This window comes from Topomyia yanbarensis, chromosome 2, assembly GCF_030247195.1.
Source record: "Topomyia yanbarensis strain Yona2022 chromosome 2, ASM3024719v1, whole genome shotgun sequence".
Classification (NCBI taxonomy): domain Eukaryota; kingdom Metazoa; phylum Arthropoda; class Insecta; order Diptera; family Culicidae; genus Topomyia; species Topomyia yanbarensis.
The window spans coordinates 439729228-439748352 of NC_080671.1; the positions used below are offsets into that span (position 1 = coordinate 439729228).

General features: G+C 36.6%; 1 protein-coding gene across 2 annotated transcripts in view; it reads left to right on the forward strand.

Moving 5' to 3' along the window:
* Positions 1-19125, forward strand: part of LOC131685585 (zinc finger protein sens) — a 570390-nt gene that overhangs the window by 375687 nt on the left and 175578 nt on the right. The window contains exon 1 of one of the 2 annotated variants that reach the window (XM_058969426.1): positions 9142-9184. The exons of the other annotated variant lie outside the window; for it this stretch is intronic. The gene's annotated coding sequence lies outside the window, so the exon portion shown is untranslated. Of the gene's footprint in view, positions 1-9141; positions 9185-19125 lie in introns of those variants that run through there. 2 annotated transcript variants of the gene reach the window in all.

Sequence of the window (19125 nt, forward strand, 5' to 3'; positions counted from 1 at the left end):
TTGTTCAATTTTTTACACATCGTATAAGATAAAACATCAACGGCTCAATCAAGCTAACTCATCGGCCCGTGTCAAATAAACCAATTTAAAGCGACAGAAAGTCACGCAAAGTTAGCAACTATATAAATCAGACCTAAATCTCCACAAGAACAAATTTAAATGATTTCATAGCCGTAGACTTGTAATCTGAGAAATGAAAAGGACGACGATTTCAGTCAAACTATGGGAACTATAATAATACGCTGTTACATTACTTAAGTTTGCTCGAATTGCTTTTGAAGTGAAAAATTCTAATTACTCGAATCCTTTAATATGAGCAGTACCATTCTTTTCAACGGCGCACGTCGCCATGGCCCCTAATTTGGCTTTGCGTTTGTCCATAAACCGGGGTTTTGAATTTAACATAGGGATGGTGATTTTACCAGCTTTTGCCTTCAAGATGACTCAAAATGTATAGATAAGGCGAAATTTTTCAATGGTTAGAAGGTTGACATCTTTTAGAACAAAAATAACATTAATTGTTCTAAACCAGTCCAAAACGATCCGGGTATAGTGTAAGTTGCTAAGCTGTCCATAACAGTATCGGGCTAAAAAAACAGAAGTGATAAAGAGTTGAATCATTTTGCCACATCCACAAATCGCTTGCTAGGCATTTTCTGATCAATTTGGAAAGCTTTTTCTTCTGCTTCCTGCACAGGTTTCTTGCGTGAATTGTGTCCACCGAGTGCTGTTTGTCGCCACGGTTCAGTGCCTTTCGAACTTTTTATACGTGTAGTCCAAAACGTTTCATTGTTTTTGTTCAAAATAAATGAAAAGTTGAATCGAAATGCTGGTTCGACGTATTAATCGGTTCAATGCCATCCTGGCTTTGCAGTGCAGTATTTCTGATTAGTTGTCTGATGCTCTTTCAATGTCTACACCAGATGGTATATATATATATATATATATATATATATATATATATATATATATATATATATATATATATATATATATATATATATATATATATATATATATATATATATATATATATATATATATATATATATATATATATATATATATATATACAGGGTGTTTGGTTCATGGTTAAGAATCTCTCGGGGGGTGATAGACTGCCATATTTGGAGAAAAAAATTGTTCTACACATACCATCAAATCTCAACCGTTACAGAGTTATTGAACTTTTTGTGTAAAAAACTTATTTGTCTTAAAATACCTCTAACTTTAAAAGTATACTTTGTATTTTAAATGTTTTAGTTCCATTCGAAAGGTGAGAAAATTTCGCATTGAGTGATGCCCTGACATGTTTCAGCTAATGAGTTTAAGTTGCCTTTTCAAAGTAATTTATTGAAAATTAAACAATTTTGAACGATTTTTCGTTCATTTCTTGATCCTAATAGTTAACCTCATCCTTTTAATAATTCAGATTATTAGTCTTGGTGAGCTGCTTAATTCGTTCTTTGACATGATACACTTACCTTTTCTTATTTTCATGATTTTGGGTTATTCAACAAGGATATTTTTATCTCATTTTCACTAGTATCAGCTCTAATTGAAAAATTATGGCACTTATTGTACTTTTTTTTCTTTTTATTCGAAAGCCAGGAAAATTTTACAGTGAAAAAAGTATTAACACCTTTCAGTTAAGTGAATTTAGTATTCTTTTGAAAGTAATTTAGTTTAAAGTTAGTGCTATTATTAGCATTTTCGTTAATTTTCTTAAAATAGTAAATAATAAACATCACCATTATTATCATGGAAATAATGCATCTCAGCAAGTTCTACAGTTCTATCTTTGACTCCATTCAATTATCTCTTTTGGTTTCGACGCAAAATCGTTTTTATCACATCGTTTCATATGCAAAAATAACGATTTCGAACCCACTGCATTTGTGGCGAGCTCATGCTGTGTTAACTATTAAATAGCAGCAAAATGAAAAGTGATATAGACAAAGTGTCAAATAAAAAGTTACAGAGAACATTAAGGGGCATCAAATGAACAATAGTAACGATAAATTTTGTTGATTAATAATTAGAATAATTAAAAAACTCTTCAAAAACACAAATTTTGAGTTATTTCGTTAGTAAAAAATCATTTAGTACACTTAACTTAAAGATATTTGTACATACACTGATAGGAAATTTTCTCAGCTTTCCAATGAAATCTTGTAAATAACGATATAAAGCATATTTTTTAGATTAGAGTCTTTTAAGCTCTTGCGAGTCGGTTATAGGAAAAGTATAGTAATGAAATTACAAAGAAATGACAAGAGATAGAAATATGACGTCCAAGAACAAATTATGAATCGTCCTAAAACCCAACTTTTGGATAATGGATATTGCTATAATCATACTTCATTATTTCGAGAAAATTCGCAAAATCCTCCTCAAAAACACTAACTTTTAACTACTTTACAGCTAAAAGGTAATTAAAACTAATTACTTAAAAGATATGAGAACACCATTCAATAGGAAATTTTCTCACTTTTCGAATGGAACTGAAACATTTGAAATACAAAGTATACTTTTAAAGTTAGAGGTATTTTAAGACAAATAAGTTTTTTACACAAAAAGTTCAATAACTCTGTAACGGTTGAGATTTGATGGTATGTGTAGAACAATTTTTTTCTCCAAATATGGCAGTCTATCACCCCCCGAGAGATTCTTAACCATGAACCAAACACCCTGTATATATATATATATATATATATATATATATATATATATATATATATATATATATATATATATATATATATATATATATATATATATATATATATATATATATATATATATATATATATATATATATATATATATATATATATATATATATATATATATATATATATATATATATATATATATATATATATATATATATATATATATATATATATATATATATATATATATATATATATATATATATATCATATATATATATATATATATATATATATATATATATATATATATATATCAATTCGCGTTTCTGCAACTGATCCCTCGAAAAGAAGTAAGGATATTGATGAAACTCTGAAATTATATTTATTGAACTACAAACTTTCATTTCTACACACGCGATAAAGCGTGTGTATATTCCTTTTTCAAATTCAAGCCTCAGTATGAATAGATTAATTTTTATTACAGGGCCCCCAAAATCACGGGGCCCCTGGCCCTGGTCCAGTGTGCCCATGCGTAAAGACGGTACAGTCCAGCGTTAGCCTACTCCTGTCACTAAGTTAGTGTCAGATTCTGTTGCGACGAAATCGAAACGCAAATTTCATAACTAATTTATTTGTTCATGATGTTTTATAATGTTTTCTACAAAGTAACAAATTAATTGAAAATTTTAAAAATCAGTGCACTAAAGATGTTGCGGAAAACGTGTTGTGAAGTTGTAGCAAGTTGTAAAACGCTTAGGAACCTATTCGACTGATACTGTACTGCGTGGATAATTGCAGAGTGCGAACAAATTTTGCGTACTTGCATATCTCTCTGCTAAAATCCTAAACTTCCCATCGTTTGAACAAAATTTGTAAACGTTATAACAGTAATCTCCCACCTCAGCTCTGCTAAACTGTCAATACTACAAGCAACTAGCATCAGCTAGAAAAGCCCATGAAAGATGTTTTACATTTCCTACAATAAACTGGACCATTAACCAGCCGGCGGCTAATGGATTGCCATAGCGTACGGCGCCCACAAACACTCGCTGGCACACCGGTAAAATATTATTTTATTAGCAGCCTGTAACGAGTCAACGTATGTATCACATTAAACTTAACTCTAGCTGCCTGGTTCACGGAGCGGAATTATTAATCCGGTTGAGTGGTAGAACGTTCCAAACCGTTCGTTCGCCGGGGCGTTCGTGGGAGCTCCCGAATATAACATTTGGATCCATACGAAAATCATACCGTGACAAATAACTCGATACCATGGTTCACAACAGTAGAAATATGGAACCATAAAATTAGTAGTCAACATATGGTTTAGCTAGTAAGCTCAATTGCATTCTTCCAGTCGATAGTTCTTTAACCGTTTAACCGTTGCACAAGGAAACCTGTGATAGCTAGTGGAGGTAAATGGCATAAAATTAATGTAAAACAAATTAAAATATCAAAGCATTACGAATTGGGTAAATGCATCACAACAACCGAACCGTTCCGTGCAAGTGTGATACCGGTCACGGTTTTACTTACCGCAGGGTTGGTGTGTGATTTTTTTCCAACCTAGCGAGACTAGAAATGTAAATGCCACCCCCTTCAGTACGTTGGGGGATATTACAAACCTGGTCATTAATCAGCGGGTGGACAGCACACTTGTCCGGATCGAATGCTTGTTGAGTGTTTTCCCCAATGTATCGGGAGAGGGGTTTGGTTGCGGGTGAGGGTGATTGTTGTACTAGAAAAGCATAAAATTAGAACGATTATACCGTTAGTTAAAACGTCTAAGTGCAAGTAAATCATATAACCTTTTGTTAGAAACGTGATGTGATCAGAAAGCGCTGGAAGGATATGAGTGGGACGAATGATTTGGGAGTGAGCAAGGTAATAAAATATCCTATTTGGGTTACTTACTGCCTACCTGTTAGACTATTGATAAATGATAGACAACATATTGTTGCATTGCAGTTAACACCAGTTATTGATCCAAACTGGATTTTTATCTTGTAATAGATCGATAGGTGATTTGAACCTGCACACATTTGATTCATTTGATTCATTTGATTTAATATGTTTATTTCTTTAATTTTATTCATTTCATGATCAGCCATTCTACTTATTTATTTTATTCAATTAGTTAGTTTGAGTAAATTTAATTTATTCTATTAAAATAGTTTTTAGCAAAATTTTCCATTTAATGAGCTAATGTAATTTGATTTATGTATTTTATTAATTTGATTTATATTAATCATTCTATTCATTTTATGAATTTGAAAACCTTTTGCCTTTCTGATTTTTTTTTTCATTTTTCGCCTTATTTTTTATTTCGTTCGTTTTATTGATTTTCTACAATTTATTCGAGGTTTTCGTGTAGAAATTGTTGTGTGACTACTTCGCATGAGTTCTGCAAACTAATAAATGATCCAACAGTGATATGTGTAAAAAATGTCTTATCTCACTGCTAGGTGGATTAAATTGCTTTTTACTAAAAGCTTCACCATGAAAAAAATACACTGAAAAAGTTTCTTTCACGTCTTTAAAATGATGACCATTAGATTCTTCACATTTTATGATCGGGTAGTGCGAATAACTTATAAAAAGGGCATAGTTACACGAAATAATTGTTTTTGTTGGAGCAAAATTCCAAATATTCCGAAAGCCAGTGCATTCTGTAAGATTTTTGTTAAATGCATTTTAATTCAAATAGGTACTTATTATATTCTGTAATAAAATTACAATTTGGATGCCAAAACTTTTAAAAACATGTGTAAAGTTAGTTTAAAAAAACTTTTTCACCGATAAGTTCTCCATTCTCCATTATTGATTTTTATTGACAAAATATAAAAAAATTAAAAAATAGGTTTTTCGGCAATTTAAATTTTTTTCACTTTTGTTTTTATGAAAAAAATAGTTTTTGTGAAAAATCACACAACATTTTTTTTCAGTGTATATTTTTTCGTACAGAAGTACTCATTTCCTGTAACTCGTTCTCAGACAGTTTTGCTGTATAAAATACAGTAAGCGAACAACTTTTTTTTTAAATCAATGCACGTGGAAACGTCTAAGCTCTTTTGAAAAATTGCTCTTGTATCAAAATATTGTAATTGGCAGAAAAAATGATGGAGATTTATAAGCCGAACCCAACTGCAAAGTTTCGTTCGAATCTATGATTTAAAAAAAAAATTCTACAGAAAAACTTCCTCCGTCTGAGCACCCTTTGTCCCATCACGGAATGGGAGACAGTCTGAGCGCTCTAGTAGTGTAAACGTGCGTGTAACTACAGATAAATTAACTATCACCGTAAGAATTACTCCATATCGTACCGTTGGAGTTCAAGTCCCACATAACTTGCCTTGGTGCGAGTAGGAGCTGCATTGTATCACAAAGCCACCTGTGTTTATCTCGTTCTATGAATCAGGCATCGAAGGAGACAATCGCTTCCAGAAGGAGCTATCAGCTGCTTTGATAATGTTCTCACTGTAGGGAGAACAGCTATTAAGATTTTTAAGAAAATGTTAAAAGTGGCGAATATCCAGTCCATGATGTCAGAGAATTCCTTCATTTCTGCACTAAGCTGAATATCTGGCTGAAATTTTCAAGCACCTCAGATATTTGGTACCCCTGGATGCACTTGTTTATTCTGAAATTTCCAAAGCCGTGAGCGATTTCGGCTTCACGTTGTTCGTGTCATAGCAGATATGTCGATGACCACGCCATCAATCACAACTTTGCCAGCGGGCTCGTAGACGCGATACTTATTCAAAAAATATTTAGCGCTCGCAATCTTATGTGTTTGCTATGACCAGAAAATCGCAAAAAAATGTAAAAACAACGTATTACATCGGCCGAATTGCACGTCTATCTTCCACGGTGCAAAAACTTCTGGCGATATTGATAGTACAAAACAAGATTTTCAAAAAAAAAAAATGCGGCTACAATTGACACGCCAGGTCTAGATCAGAAACAATATAAATAAATCAGAGTTTATATAATGGGAAGCTATTGTTCTATCATTCTTGACGTCGTAAAACATAATTTCACCAGTCTGGTTTTAAACTTCTGTCCGCGTCACAGCGACTATTCGAAAAAGTACGTCTTTAACCAGTTGCTTCACCTACGGAGAGGGAAACAAGAAGAGGCTAGAAGGAAAAAAAAGAAAGAATATATTGTATCATAGTACGAAGAAGAAAAAACGACAGAATTAAAAAAGAATAAAAACGAAAGAGGAAAAAGAAAGAAGAAAATTAGAATTAGAAGGTAAAAAGAAAAACTAAAAAGACGACAAAAACAAATAAAGTCAACACGGTGAAATAGCAAGAAATACAAAATAACATATCAGGCTAACAAATTTCCTAACAAGTTCTAGAAGATTAGTAAAAAAGCTCACCATTCCTCCCACGAAAGTTGGTGGCACAAATTCCCAGCTGTGTCCTCATTCCTTCAACCTACGACTGGATGATTTTTCCCTCTGCATTGTACAGCATAAGCACCCACCGAGAAGAGCACGGTCACAACCAACCGATCGCGATCCCGCACACAAACGGACAGACGGATGGATGGATGGATTCCAACGTCGAGGAAAACTAATTGAATGCGCGCGTGTTCATGCTGATTGAAATGAAAAGTCGTAATTTTTCTTCCTGTTTTGTGCTTGTCATCTCCCCCGTCTTTCCATGTCCAAACCCCGACCTCTTTCGAGATGGAATGATGTCTCCGGATAGATATACCGCCGCGCAGCAGCAATACGGCATAGAGAACCCTTATACCCGGCTAGTGTGCGGCACTGGCTGGACGAACCGCGGCTAGACAGCGAAACATAATGATAAAGGTAAAACAATTTAGCATGAAATTATCTAGAATTATCGATTTCAATTTCTATCTGCTGGCGGAGGTTCGTCGTTGCCGGCTTGGGAGGAAAGACTTGAGCCAATAGTGCACCAACGGCAAGCGACGAACCTGCGACCGAACGAAGAACATGAATTTTATGGTTATTTTATTGAACTTTTAGAAACAAATAGGCATAAATCGTGATATTATCAATGACAGAAATTACCAACTAATGTGCGTGCATCCTCCGGTCGACGGTAGAGGGTAGGATCTGTTTGCTGTTCCCAGGCTCATTTCGAAAGCCACTTGTACGGTAATGAGAGGGATATTTCCCATTCGCAAGCTGTCATTAATAAGTCACAGTGAATCCCGTGGTTCAACAGCGACAGAAACCGATCCTTTGTATGCTCGGTCGGTATGACTTTGCGTACACCTTATGCTGGCCACTTCAGCAGCGTAAGAGATACCCTTACCTTTGCCCATTCAGACGAATCGTGCATGCCAAACATCAGCAAGGAATGCATGTCGAATGAGAGCAAAACCAATATTTGCTTTTTTTGCGCTATTTTTATATCTGCTCGAATATGAGTGACAACTGTGCAAGTCGCGAGCGCTTGAATTATTCAAACAAACTATTTTGCATAGAAACTCCTTCGTCGTAGCGTCGCGCGTCGCCACTCATCGTCACTTCCTCGGTCCTCTGGCGTGGTTTTTTTTGTAACACCGTATCTCTTCACCGGCCGGCCGCGTTGTATCCCGAGGCGAGGAGGCGTCGAAACTGGAGCAAAATTACGAAATTGACGACGACTGCAACACAGCAAACCATGCGCACCCAGACAACACCCCATCACCATGCGCACCACAATAATAGACACAAAACTTTGACGGCAGCGCGTCAAAGCTACCACGACCAGAAAGAGACACGGCGATGAATAATTCATCCGACCCCAGCCAGCCAGCCAACCAGCCAGGGCAGGGCGTTGAAAGCGAACCGGAGATCTGGGAAAGAAATTTGAATATACTTCCTCGGGCGAGAAGCGATCTCTAGCCCGAAGCGCACAAGTAGAGCACTTGAATGGTTTCACTCTCAACGATCGACGTCGAGGACAGCATAGCTAAACTGCGCAGCAGTAGTGCTGCGGAGTGCTTCCAGGTCGAAGGATGGAATGTGGCTGATTCTTTTTGCTTGAAAAGGGTGAAGTTTCATTCATAGAAATTTCTTTGATGGCCGCTTGAATGTTTGCTCAGTACGAAGTCATTCAATATCTTGGCGGATTATGGCGATGGAATAGGTTTTGACATTGTCCCCATCGAGGAATTCCCCCGCGGACTAATGTTTCGTCAGCTGATTTTTTTTTTCTCTAAGAAGTCTGTGTCATTTGCCGTTACATTGTGTAAGATAAAAATAGATCTCTGAAGGCCTGAGGAGATTTCTTGTTGGTGCTACTTGCACACCCCTCCACTAGCTAGTCAAGTTCTGTAGTCTGCGTGACAAATCATCGCCCAGGCTACTACTACTTATCGAATGTAAAAAGCAGTCATTCGTTGTGAGACGTCTGCCGATCGAGACGTAGTTGAAAAGGGCCGGGACTTGGCTAGTTCATTAATTTAATTAATAATGTGTACTAATATAAAAGTTTACATTTCAGAAGTGGGATCTCTTACGCCTAATTAGTGTGGTAAGTTTAGGGCGCTCTACCCTTCATGAAAAAGCCTTTAATGATGCCGCTCCGGTAAGCCTATGATTTGGTCGAAAGTGCGCATTAGAATTCATAGAAATGTGTGCGTACGACCATGCATAGATATTTGTCACTGCACGGTTAGACGCTTATCATAGTTTTAGTTAAACCAAAATAAGTTGATGTGTGTAAGATGTATGACTTGGGCGCCCATGAATGCGAGTATATGAGAGAATGACTGTGAATGTGTGTTAAGTGCCGAACTATCCATATATGTGTAAGTGTTAACACGAGATATCACACTATTAACGCTTTTCTCGAAAAAAAACGCCATTGTTAATTTTTTCCTTGATCGGAACGGACGCCACGTTGCAAATTGGGTTGCGCTAATTTACTTAATAGGCGTCAGGTTAATTTATATTCGCGAATCGTAAAACATTATTCTTTATTGTGAACACTTGTGTAGGTAAACGTTGAACTAACTGCGGTAAGTGGCAAAGTTTTCTACAAACAACCAACAATAATTGAAATAATAATTCAAATGTATTCCTGGCAATAGTCATTATGAATTCGTGGAACCGGCCGCGCCCCAATCCTCGTTTGCAGAGGAATGTGGAAGTTCAAGAGATGGGCCTCGCCATGCGCTCAAATGAAGTGGAAGTAATCATATCGGAGTTCGATCCCGACAGCAGTCGCGATCAGTCGTCCGAAGAGTGGCTCAATGAAATAGATTCTATGGCAGAGATTTTCGGATGGGAACCTAGACGAACGATGCTGTACGCTTGTATGCGATTGAAAGGGCCTGCCAAATTCTGGTATGATGGTTGCAAACAAGAGCTTCGTACTTGGGAGATTTTCCGAGAGAGATTTCTGGAGAATTTTCCTACTGTCATTGACACCGCTGGCATCCACAAAAAATTGATAAATTTGAAGCGAAAACCGGATCAGTCAGTAGAGTCGTACTTTCACGAAACGGTGGCCCTGGGTCGAAAAATAAGATTATCGGATGACCTCATTAAGAACTATCTGATTAAGGGTCTCCCATATGCCTCCACTCGTGCAGTTATGGCACAAGATCCTGCAGTTACGTTGCCGCAATTTTTGAACGCATTGATTCGTGTCGAACGAGCGACAAAAGAGGGCGAAAAACGTAATGTCGGTCCGAGCGGACGAGTTGATCTCAACAGGACACCAGGCAGGAGATCCACAGAATACATACCACGTTTGGATGCTACACCTCGTAACAAGACTCCAGTTAGATCCGTACCCAACACCAGTTCCTTCAAAAGTGCCACTCCAACCCCATTAAGTCACAAAAGGCAATGTTTTATTTGTCGGGCGGAAGATCATCTGGCACGGAAATGCCCCCAAAGAAAGGATTTTCGTTCCGGGGTGGCACTGAACCGCACCACCATGTAAACAATGTGGTTTACACGAAGCTCGCTGTCATCAAAGGATATCATGTGAACGCGTTTATCGATTTGGGTAGTGATCGAACCTTGTTAACGGAACGGATTTCAAAAAAACTTCAGCTAAATATCGAGAACGATGCGTCGATATTACGAGGATTCGCTGGAGGTGAGTGTAAAACAATCGGCGCGGTGACGGAAACAGTCCAAATAGATGACTTCGTCAATGAAATTAAGATTCTGATTGTTCCTAATGATGCGATGAAGTACGACATGTTAGTTGGAGATGACTTTTTCCGTAAAAAGGGGGTATCCGTTGTGAAGACTGTGGATACAATAACCATCCGATCCGATGACCCTGTTATAATGAACGTCGAAGTAGACACGATAACAACTGATAGGGCACCGTTGACAATTTCCGATTTGAATGTAGAACCTTTCGCATCACCTAACTCGACATCGAAACTATTAGACCTACTTAATCGGTATCGCCATTGTTTCGCGGTAGACTTAAGCGAAATTGGTTACACGGATATCGAAACAATGAATATTACGTTGAAAGAGGATAAAATCGTAAGGCATGTGCCGTATCGAGTGGCCTACGGTCAGCGAAAATACTTGCAGGAGGAAATAAGGAACCTTTTGAAGAATGATATTATCGAGGAGTCATCATCAGAGTTCGCCAGCCCAGTGGTAATCGTCCCTAAGCGCACAGGAGACTATCGAATGTGTGTGGATTATCGCATGTTAAACGCCATAGTTCAAAAGGAGTACTTTCCTACGAATCGTGTGGAAGAAGAGATTCATAACTTGAGCGGGAAGCGCGTATTCACATTGCTCGATATGATGAATGGTTACTTGCAAATTGGTGTTGATGAAAATTCTCGTAAGTACACAGCCTTCGTCACACCAGACGGCCAATACCAATACAAACGCGTACCATTTGGACTTTCCAACTCTGTCAGTGTCTTCGGGAGAGTCATGAGCAAAATCATTCAACCTTTGAGAGACAAAGGTATTTCGTTCTACATGGACGATGTAGTGATTGCCACGGAAACCGAAGAGGAAAATTTGGAAGTGCTAGAGCTTTTCCTAGCCGAGGTATCTAAGTCGGGAATGACCCTTAAAGTGAGTAAGTGCGAATTTTTCAAAAGATCGATTGTGTATCTAGGACACGGCATTGCTGAAGGCTGCGTAACGCCAGGCGAAACGAAAACTGAGGCCGTCGAAAAGTTCCCCATTCCCACTGATGCGCGAGCTGTGAGACAGTTCTTAGGTCTTACGGGTTATTTCCGTCGCTTCGTGCAAAACTACGGACAAATTGCAGCACCACTTACCCGACTCACTGGAAAGGTACAGTTCGTTTGGGGAGAAGCTGAGCAAGCTGCATTTGAAAATCTCAAATTCGCTTTAACTCGACGACCGGTTTTGGCATTGTACAATCACTCCCTCGAACATGAAGTGCATTGTGATGCAAGTAGTTTTGGACTAGCAGGAATCCTTATCCAGATTAATGATAAACGTGAAGCACAGCCAGTAATGTATTTCAGTAGAGCAACAACGGATACAGAATCCCGATACCACAGCTATGAATTAGAAGCGTTGGCGGTAGTAGAGACTCTCAAGAAATTTCGGTACTATCTACTTAACAAACACTTCGTCGTGTACACAGACTGTCAGTCGTTGGCTTTAACACGGGCTAAGAAGGAACTCAATCCTAGAATCGCACGCTGGTGGTTGACCATCCAGGAATATTCGTTCGATCTAAAATTTCGATCAGGACGACAAATGGATCATGTCGACAGCTTAAGCAGAAACGTTGTGCGAAATAGTCAAGAAAATGAACAAATTATGTCTATAAATGTAGATTGTTTCGACTGGGTAGCTGCACTTCAATTGCAGGACGGAAAAATTTGTAAGATCAGAAAAATGTTAGAAGGGCTATTAACGATCGAAAAGGATATCATAAAAAACTATAAAATGGTTAACGGACGACTATTTCGTATTACACCACATGGGCTCAAATTTGTTGTACCTACGAGGGTGCGTTTCTATATTGTAAAATCGTTGCACGATGATATGGGCCACCCTGGCATAGAAAAAACTACGGAACTGATTAACCAGGATTTTTGGTTCGAGAACATGAATGCCTTCATTAGACAATACGTAAAATGCTGCATTGAGTGTGCATCTAACAAGCGGGGACTTGACGAAACACGAATTCAAATTCATACTCATCTGAAACAACCCATTCCGTTTTGGGTAATACATGCAGACTACTGCGGCCCTTTCCCCAAAAGCAAAAGACAGAACACACAAGTCCTTGCTATTATCGATGCCTTCACTCGGTTCATTGTACTGCGTCCCACGAAAAGCTGTAGTACAACGGGTGCTATTTCCGTTATGAAAGAAATTTCACAATATTTTGGAATGCCCAAAATAATCGTAACTGACCGAGGAGCTGCATTCACATCAAAAGGATTTGCGGAATTTTGTGAAATGAACGATGTTAAACACTCACTCGTCGCCGCCAAAACACCTAGGGGAAATGGACAAATTGAAAGATGCTTCCAATACACTACCAACGCTTTAAAGTGTTTCACTTCGGGCAAAGATGAGCGTGATTGGGATTTACATCTGCCAGCCGTCCAGTGGGCTATGAATGTCATGAAAAACCGCACTATAGGAGAAAGTCCTCATGTCGTGTTGTTAGGCTACCGTCCAAGAAATGTCCTGAACAATAAATTGCTCAATGCACTACGTGATGAAGTTTATATTGATGAAGAGAAGGAGCTTCTCCCAGAAATCAGAAAACAGGCACTCGAACGGATGACTCGGAACTCTCAGAAGCAAGCTGAACGGTACAATTCGTCACACAAAGCTCCTCAGTCATATAGTGAGGGAGATTTAGTTCTCCTACGATATGAACCTCCAGCTGATGGCGGTTCCAGGAAATTGATGCCTCGTTACCGCGGACCATACGTTGTCGACAAAGTGCTTGGAGCTGACCGGTACGTCATCAAAGATACACCAGCTACACAAGTAACACAAAAGCCATTCGAGTCCGTATATGCAGCTGACAAAATCAAACCTTGGGGACAACCACCCGAAGACGGTTTTCCTGAGGTTAACGAAGATGACGAAACGATTGACACTGAATTTTAACTTTAACATTTGAATAAAAATGATCGCGAATTGAACCCAAATCAATCTTTTTTTCCATTTCTCTTTGGTGTCTGTTTTGTTTTGATTGATTTGTCTCCGCACGGTTTTTGCATTGACAGTTCACAGTTCACTTCACACCATAGTTCACAGTCCATACACGCGACTGGGTAATTAGCCAAAAATGGGTATATCGACTCTGTAATCATTTTTTGGATAAAACTGTTGGCGAGCTACCTAATTCAAAATTTCTTCCGCTCGCTATTCGACGACGGGTCGAAAAGGATTGGTTTCTGTTGTTTATTAGTAATACAACGACGTTAGTATGAGTTAGTTCCGCCAGTGTGGCATGCTGTAATAGTGAAATTATATGAAATACTTATGGAACAGAACAGAGATTAAACGTTTCGACAGGATTTTTTTCTTAACATGATCGCTTGCATAAAAAGATTTATTAGGATTGGTTGAACGATGTTACCACAATTGATTCAATGCGGTCAGTTCAATGCGAGTGAGGACCATTGATTCGTAAATCTAATTCGACGATTTACGTTATAGTGTGCAGACAGGATTGTTTATATCGTTTGGTAGCGGTTCTTTGAGAGTGCCTGCTATGGTTCCCTATAGATGGGAATAATTTGTCCGCAGGAGATAAAATGATTCTATGACATTGTAAAGAAGTTAGAATGAATTTCAATTATAGAGTAACGGTGCTTTGAGAGTTACTACCTCGACGCATGATGATAATGGAACGTGATGAGTTGTCATTAAAGGTTTTAATTGTATTAATGGAAGTCCAACGCTATCTCCGGGGCGGAGATAAGCAGGATGGCCGAATGTAAGATAAAAATAGATCTCTGAAGGCCTGAGGAGATTTCTTGTTGGTGCTACTTGCACACCCCTCCACTAGCTAGTCAAGTTCTGTAGTCTGCGTGACAAATCATCGCCCAGGCTACTACTACTTATCGAATGTAAAAAGCAGTCATTCGTTGTGAGTCGTCTGCCGATCGAGACGTAGTTGAAAAGGGCCGGGACTTGGCTAGTTCATTAATTTAATTAATAATGTGTACTAATATAAAAGTTTACAATTGTTAGGAGTGTCTTGGTCCAGAGACAGAAAGGGTTAGCTGCATTCTCATCACATGAATTCTGTTGTGGTGAATACATTATTCCAAGTTCCCTTCGCACCGAAATTTGACTTTCGGCATTGTGACATGACTTTTATAAGAGTGCTTCCGATACACGGAACTGAATTGAATTTAATATATTCATACTCAATAAACTGTTGCATGAGAGTAGGTGTTTTACAGTGACTAATTATTTATGCGATATCACCAAGGTTGTATAATTTTCATTCGCCTGAATACGAAATGAACTCATCTGTCGAATGGCTTCAGGTGCTAGATTTATTGGAAGGCAATACATGAAAGAACCATAGCACAGATTGAAAACGAGAGCCGAAATCAAGCTCGAGGGAGTGAGAGCTTCGGGAGAGAGAGAGTATAAACAAACTCACAGCATAGGTTCATTCATATGCCATTCTCCTCAACACATTTTCGTTTAAGCTGCGAGTCCACGCTCGTACGAATTTTCGGAGTCTAGAATCATGAGAATGAAATTCGCAATAATTGAGTGAATCACATTCGCATGAATGCCGTTCGTGTGCGCCATTTCGATGCCGGTGCTGCTGCTATTCTTGTGCGCGTTGGTTGCAGGAAGGAACTGATTTTGGTGAGCAGCTGCCGTCTTCGGGAATTGAAATAGGGTAGCCCGGGCCTAGTTGGCGGTTTGGGTAAGTTGGCGGAATCCCATTTTCTCTGTTTCTATTAGACATATAGCGCTGCCTCTTCTTGTGTGCCTCAAGTTATGTGAAACCCGTTATCCAATGTGTTTTTGTTGCAAAACGATTTGTTTGGTGGAAGTTGTGGGTGATATTGTGTTTTCGAGCATACCAAGTAAATTTTCTAAATTTTAAATACTTTGCGTTATTCAGGATCGTTTTTAATCCATTTCCCGAATGGTTATATTTTTCGATAGCGCGTGAAAAGAGCTTTCAGTATCCGTATAGATATTACATCTATCCAAGAATAAAAGTTATTTTTTAAAAAGTTTTTAATAAAATATGCGGTTGGGGTAAGTTGGTGGTACTACACGGTGTTCCTAAAACCGTTATTAACAAAAAATGACCATAAATTTGTCATACGGCATTCGAAAGATACAGTATCCAAGCATCTTTTCAGTGAATTTCAAAATGATCCATCGAGGGATTCGAGAGAAATTTCAATTTGAAGTTTTATGACACGTTCCTTAAGGCTACTAGCAAACACCCACGGGTTTGGTCCTATCTCCACAAACAAAATTTTTTTTGTCGACCTATTTAGTACACGGCTTTCGAAAGATATAGTAATCAAGTATATCCCCTGCAAGTTTGAAAATATTTCATTGACGGAATCGAAATTTATAACGGTTTGGATGTGGTATGCGGTCATAGATGGGTTTTCTACCAGACTTCAAGCGTGAATCCATGTTTGTCCATTGACTATTTAGATCGTTTATACGTGTCGCGGTTTTTAAAGGAAAACCTTACCATTTAATTACATAAATATAATGTACAAAAGGTGTTATTTATATGGTGCGCTGAAAAAATATGAAAAAAGGGTTGTCTACCAAACGTTAAATATAATGTGAAAACTAAAAAAAATGAATAAAAGTTGGGATGTTTACTTCAAAAGGCCATATCTCTATGGTTTGTTGACCGATTCTAATTATTTTTTTCTTTATTGAACAGGTAAACGTTTCATTGTTAATTTACATTAAGAAGAATATAAAACAGAGTCATCTACATCAATAAATAGGCGATATAGTTGATCTCAACTATATGTATTATCATTATTTAGTAAATATTTTTGTTTTAAAAATAGCTGCCTATCCATTTTTATACACTAGTTGATTGCAATTGCTGTATAAACATCTGAATGTCAAATTCTCATGATAAGTTCAATTCGACAATAAAACTGACAATAGTTAGAGATATGAGCAGATGAACTTGTACTAATAACATCCCCTTTGACCAGTTTTAACATATGTCAACCCAACCAGCGATTGTACAAAATTTCCAACAAAAACCTATCATAACATAAATTGATCTGAATCAGCAAATACCTTCATATTTTTTAAATTTATGGTTTTATTTTTCCATCATTTGTAGTTTGCGTTCGTTGCATTCAACTAATGTATAGGTCATCGTTTTGAATACAAAAATATTCACTAAATAGTGATAATACATATAATTGAGGATAATTATGTTGTCTATTGTTTGAAGTAGGCAACTCTATTTTATATTCTTCTTATTGAAAATTAACGATGCAACGTCTACCTGTTCAATAATGAAAAAATAATTAGAATCGGTCAACAAACCATTGAAATATGGCCTTTTGAAGTAAACATTCCGACTTTTATCCATTTTTTAATTAACACATTATATTTAACATTTGGCAGACAACCCTATTTTCATATTTTTTCAGCGTACCATGTAAATAACACCTTTTGTACATTATATTTATGTAATTAAATGGTCAGGTTTTCCTTTAAAAACGATTTAATCCACCTAGCAGTGAGATGAGAGATTTCTTACACATTTCACTATTGGATTAGTTTGCAGAACTCACGAGAAGTAGGCACCCAACTAGAGGTGGGATGAAAACAGTTTCTAGTCTTGCACGAATAAAATCTCGAATAAACTGAATAAATTATAGAAATCAACAAAACGACCGAAATAAAAAAGTAAAGCAAAAAATGAAACAATAGGTTTTTAAATTCATAAAATGAGTAGAAAAATTAATGGAAATCAAAATTATAATATACACGAATCAAATTAGATTAGGTTATTACATAAAAATTAAGATTATATCTAGAAATAGTTATAAGATTAATAGAATAAATTGACTCATACTAACAAATTGAATGAAATAAAACGAATGACTGAACATGAAATGCATAAAATTAAAGATATGAATAAAATGAATGAGATAAATCAGATGAATCAAATGAATCAAATGAATCAAATGAATCAAATGAATCAAATGAATCAAATGAATCAAATGAATCAAATGAATCAAATGAATCAAATAAATCAAATGAATCATATGAATCAAATGAATCACATGAATCAAATTAATTAAATGAAGCAAATGAAGTAAATGAATCAAATGGATTTAATTCATCCAGTGAATACAATGAATCAAATTAATGAAATTGATCAAATGAATAAAAAGAATGGATGAACAAAATGAATAAAGTAAAAAATAAATGAAATGCATAAATAAAACAAACGAATCAAATAAACAAAATGAGCTGAAGTGATAAAATGAATAAAAAGAAGAAAATGAGCAGAATTAAATGCATTGATTAAAATGAAAAATTGAACAACAGTAAAAGGTTATAAATTAATATAAAGAAATAAATTGAATCAAACAAATTATTTGGATGAAACGATTAGAACTGAAAAAGTAGTCAAATTATTAAAATGGAGAAACTGAACAAAATGAATAAACTGGAAAAAAAATAATAAAATGCATACAATGAAAACAATGAATGATATGAGTAAAATGCACAAAAAGAATAAACTGATCAGAGTGATTCCAAAGAATGAAACGAATAAAATATGTAAAATGAACGCAGATGAACAAAACGAATAAATGCGGAATGAAATAATTAATTAAAATGAAATGGCCATATATTTGAAGCCAAAAACATTTTTGAATAAAGAAAATGAATAAACCGGATTGTACGAATTTGAAAACCATTGCATCAGAAATTTTTGAAATGTTTTTGAAAATCCCATCTTCTGAGAAAAGGCTAATAAATATGCAATGGACTTTCTAGGGCTTCCATCTTTTTTTGGTTTTATTCTCTTTGTTTTCATGCTTCTTTACTTGACGAATTCGAAGTTTACTTTTTGGTCACATATTCCCGAAAAAAGATTTATGTGCAGAACATAATTTACTGGTCCAGTATTTTAACGCGCAATTGAATATAGTAAAGTGAGACAAGGTCACATGTGCTTTCAAGCCCCTTGAACAGAGAACGACAGAGGAAGAATGCGATTCATGAATGAGACAGGTAGATATTTCAAAGTTTTTATCAGAAGTAAATAGTGTGAAATGTCTAGGCTATGTCGATTGCATAAAAGCCGTGTTTGTATTGCTTCGTTCGGAATTCTCGTGCAGGAAATATGGATAAATGAGTCCTATACAGACCAATATTGTGAAAAAGAAATGGTTCAAACTACTCAGTATAACCAGATATAGAGGACGATAAGTTAGAAGACACATTGTAGTTGCATCCCCCATCCAGAGTGGGTACTTTGGG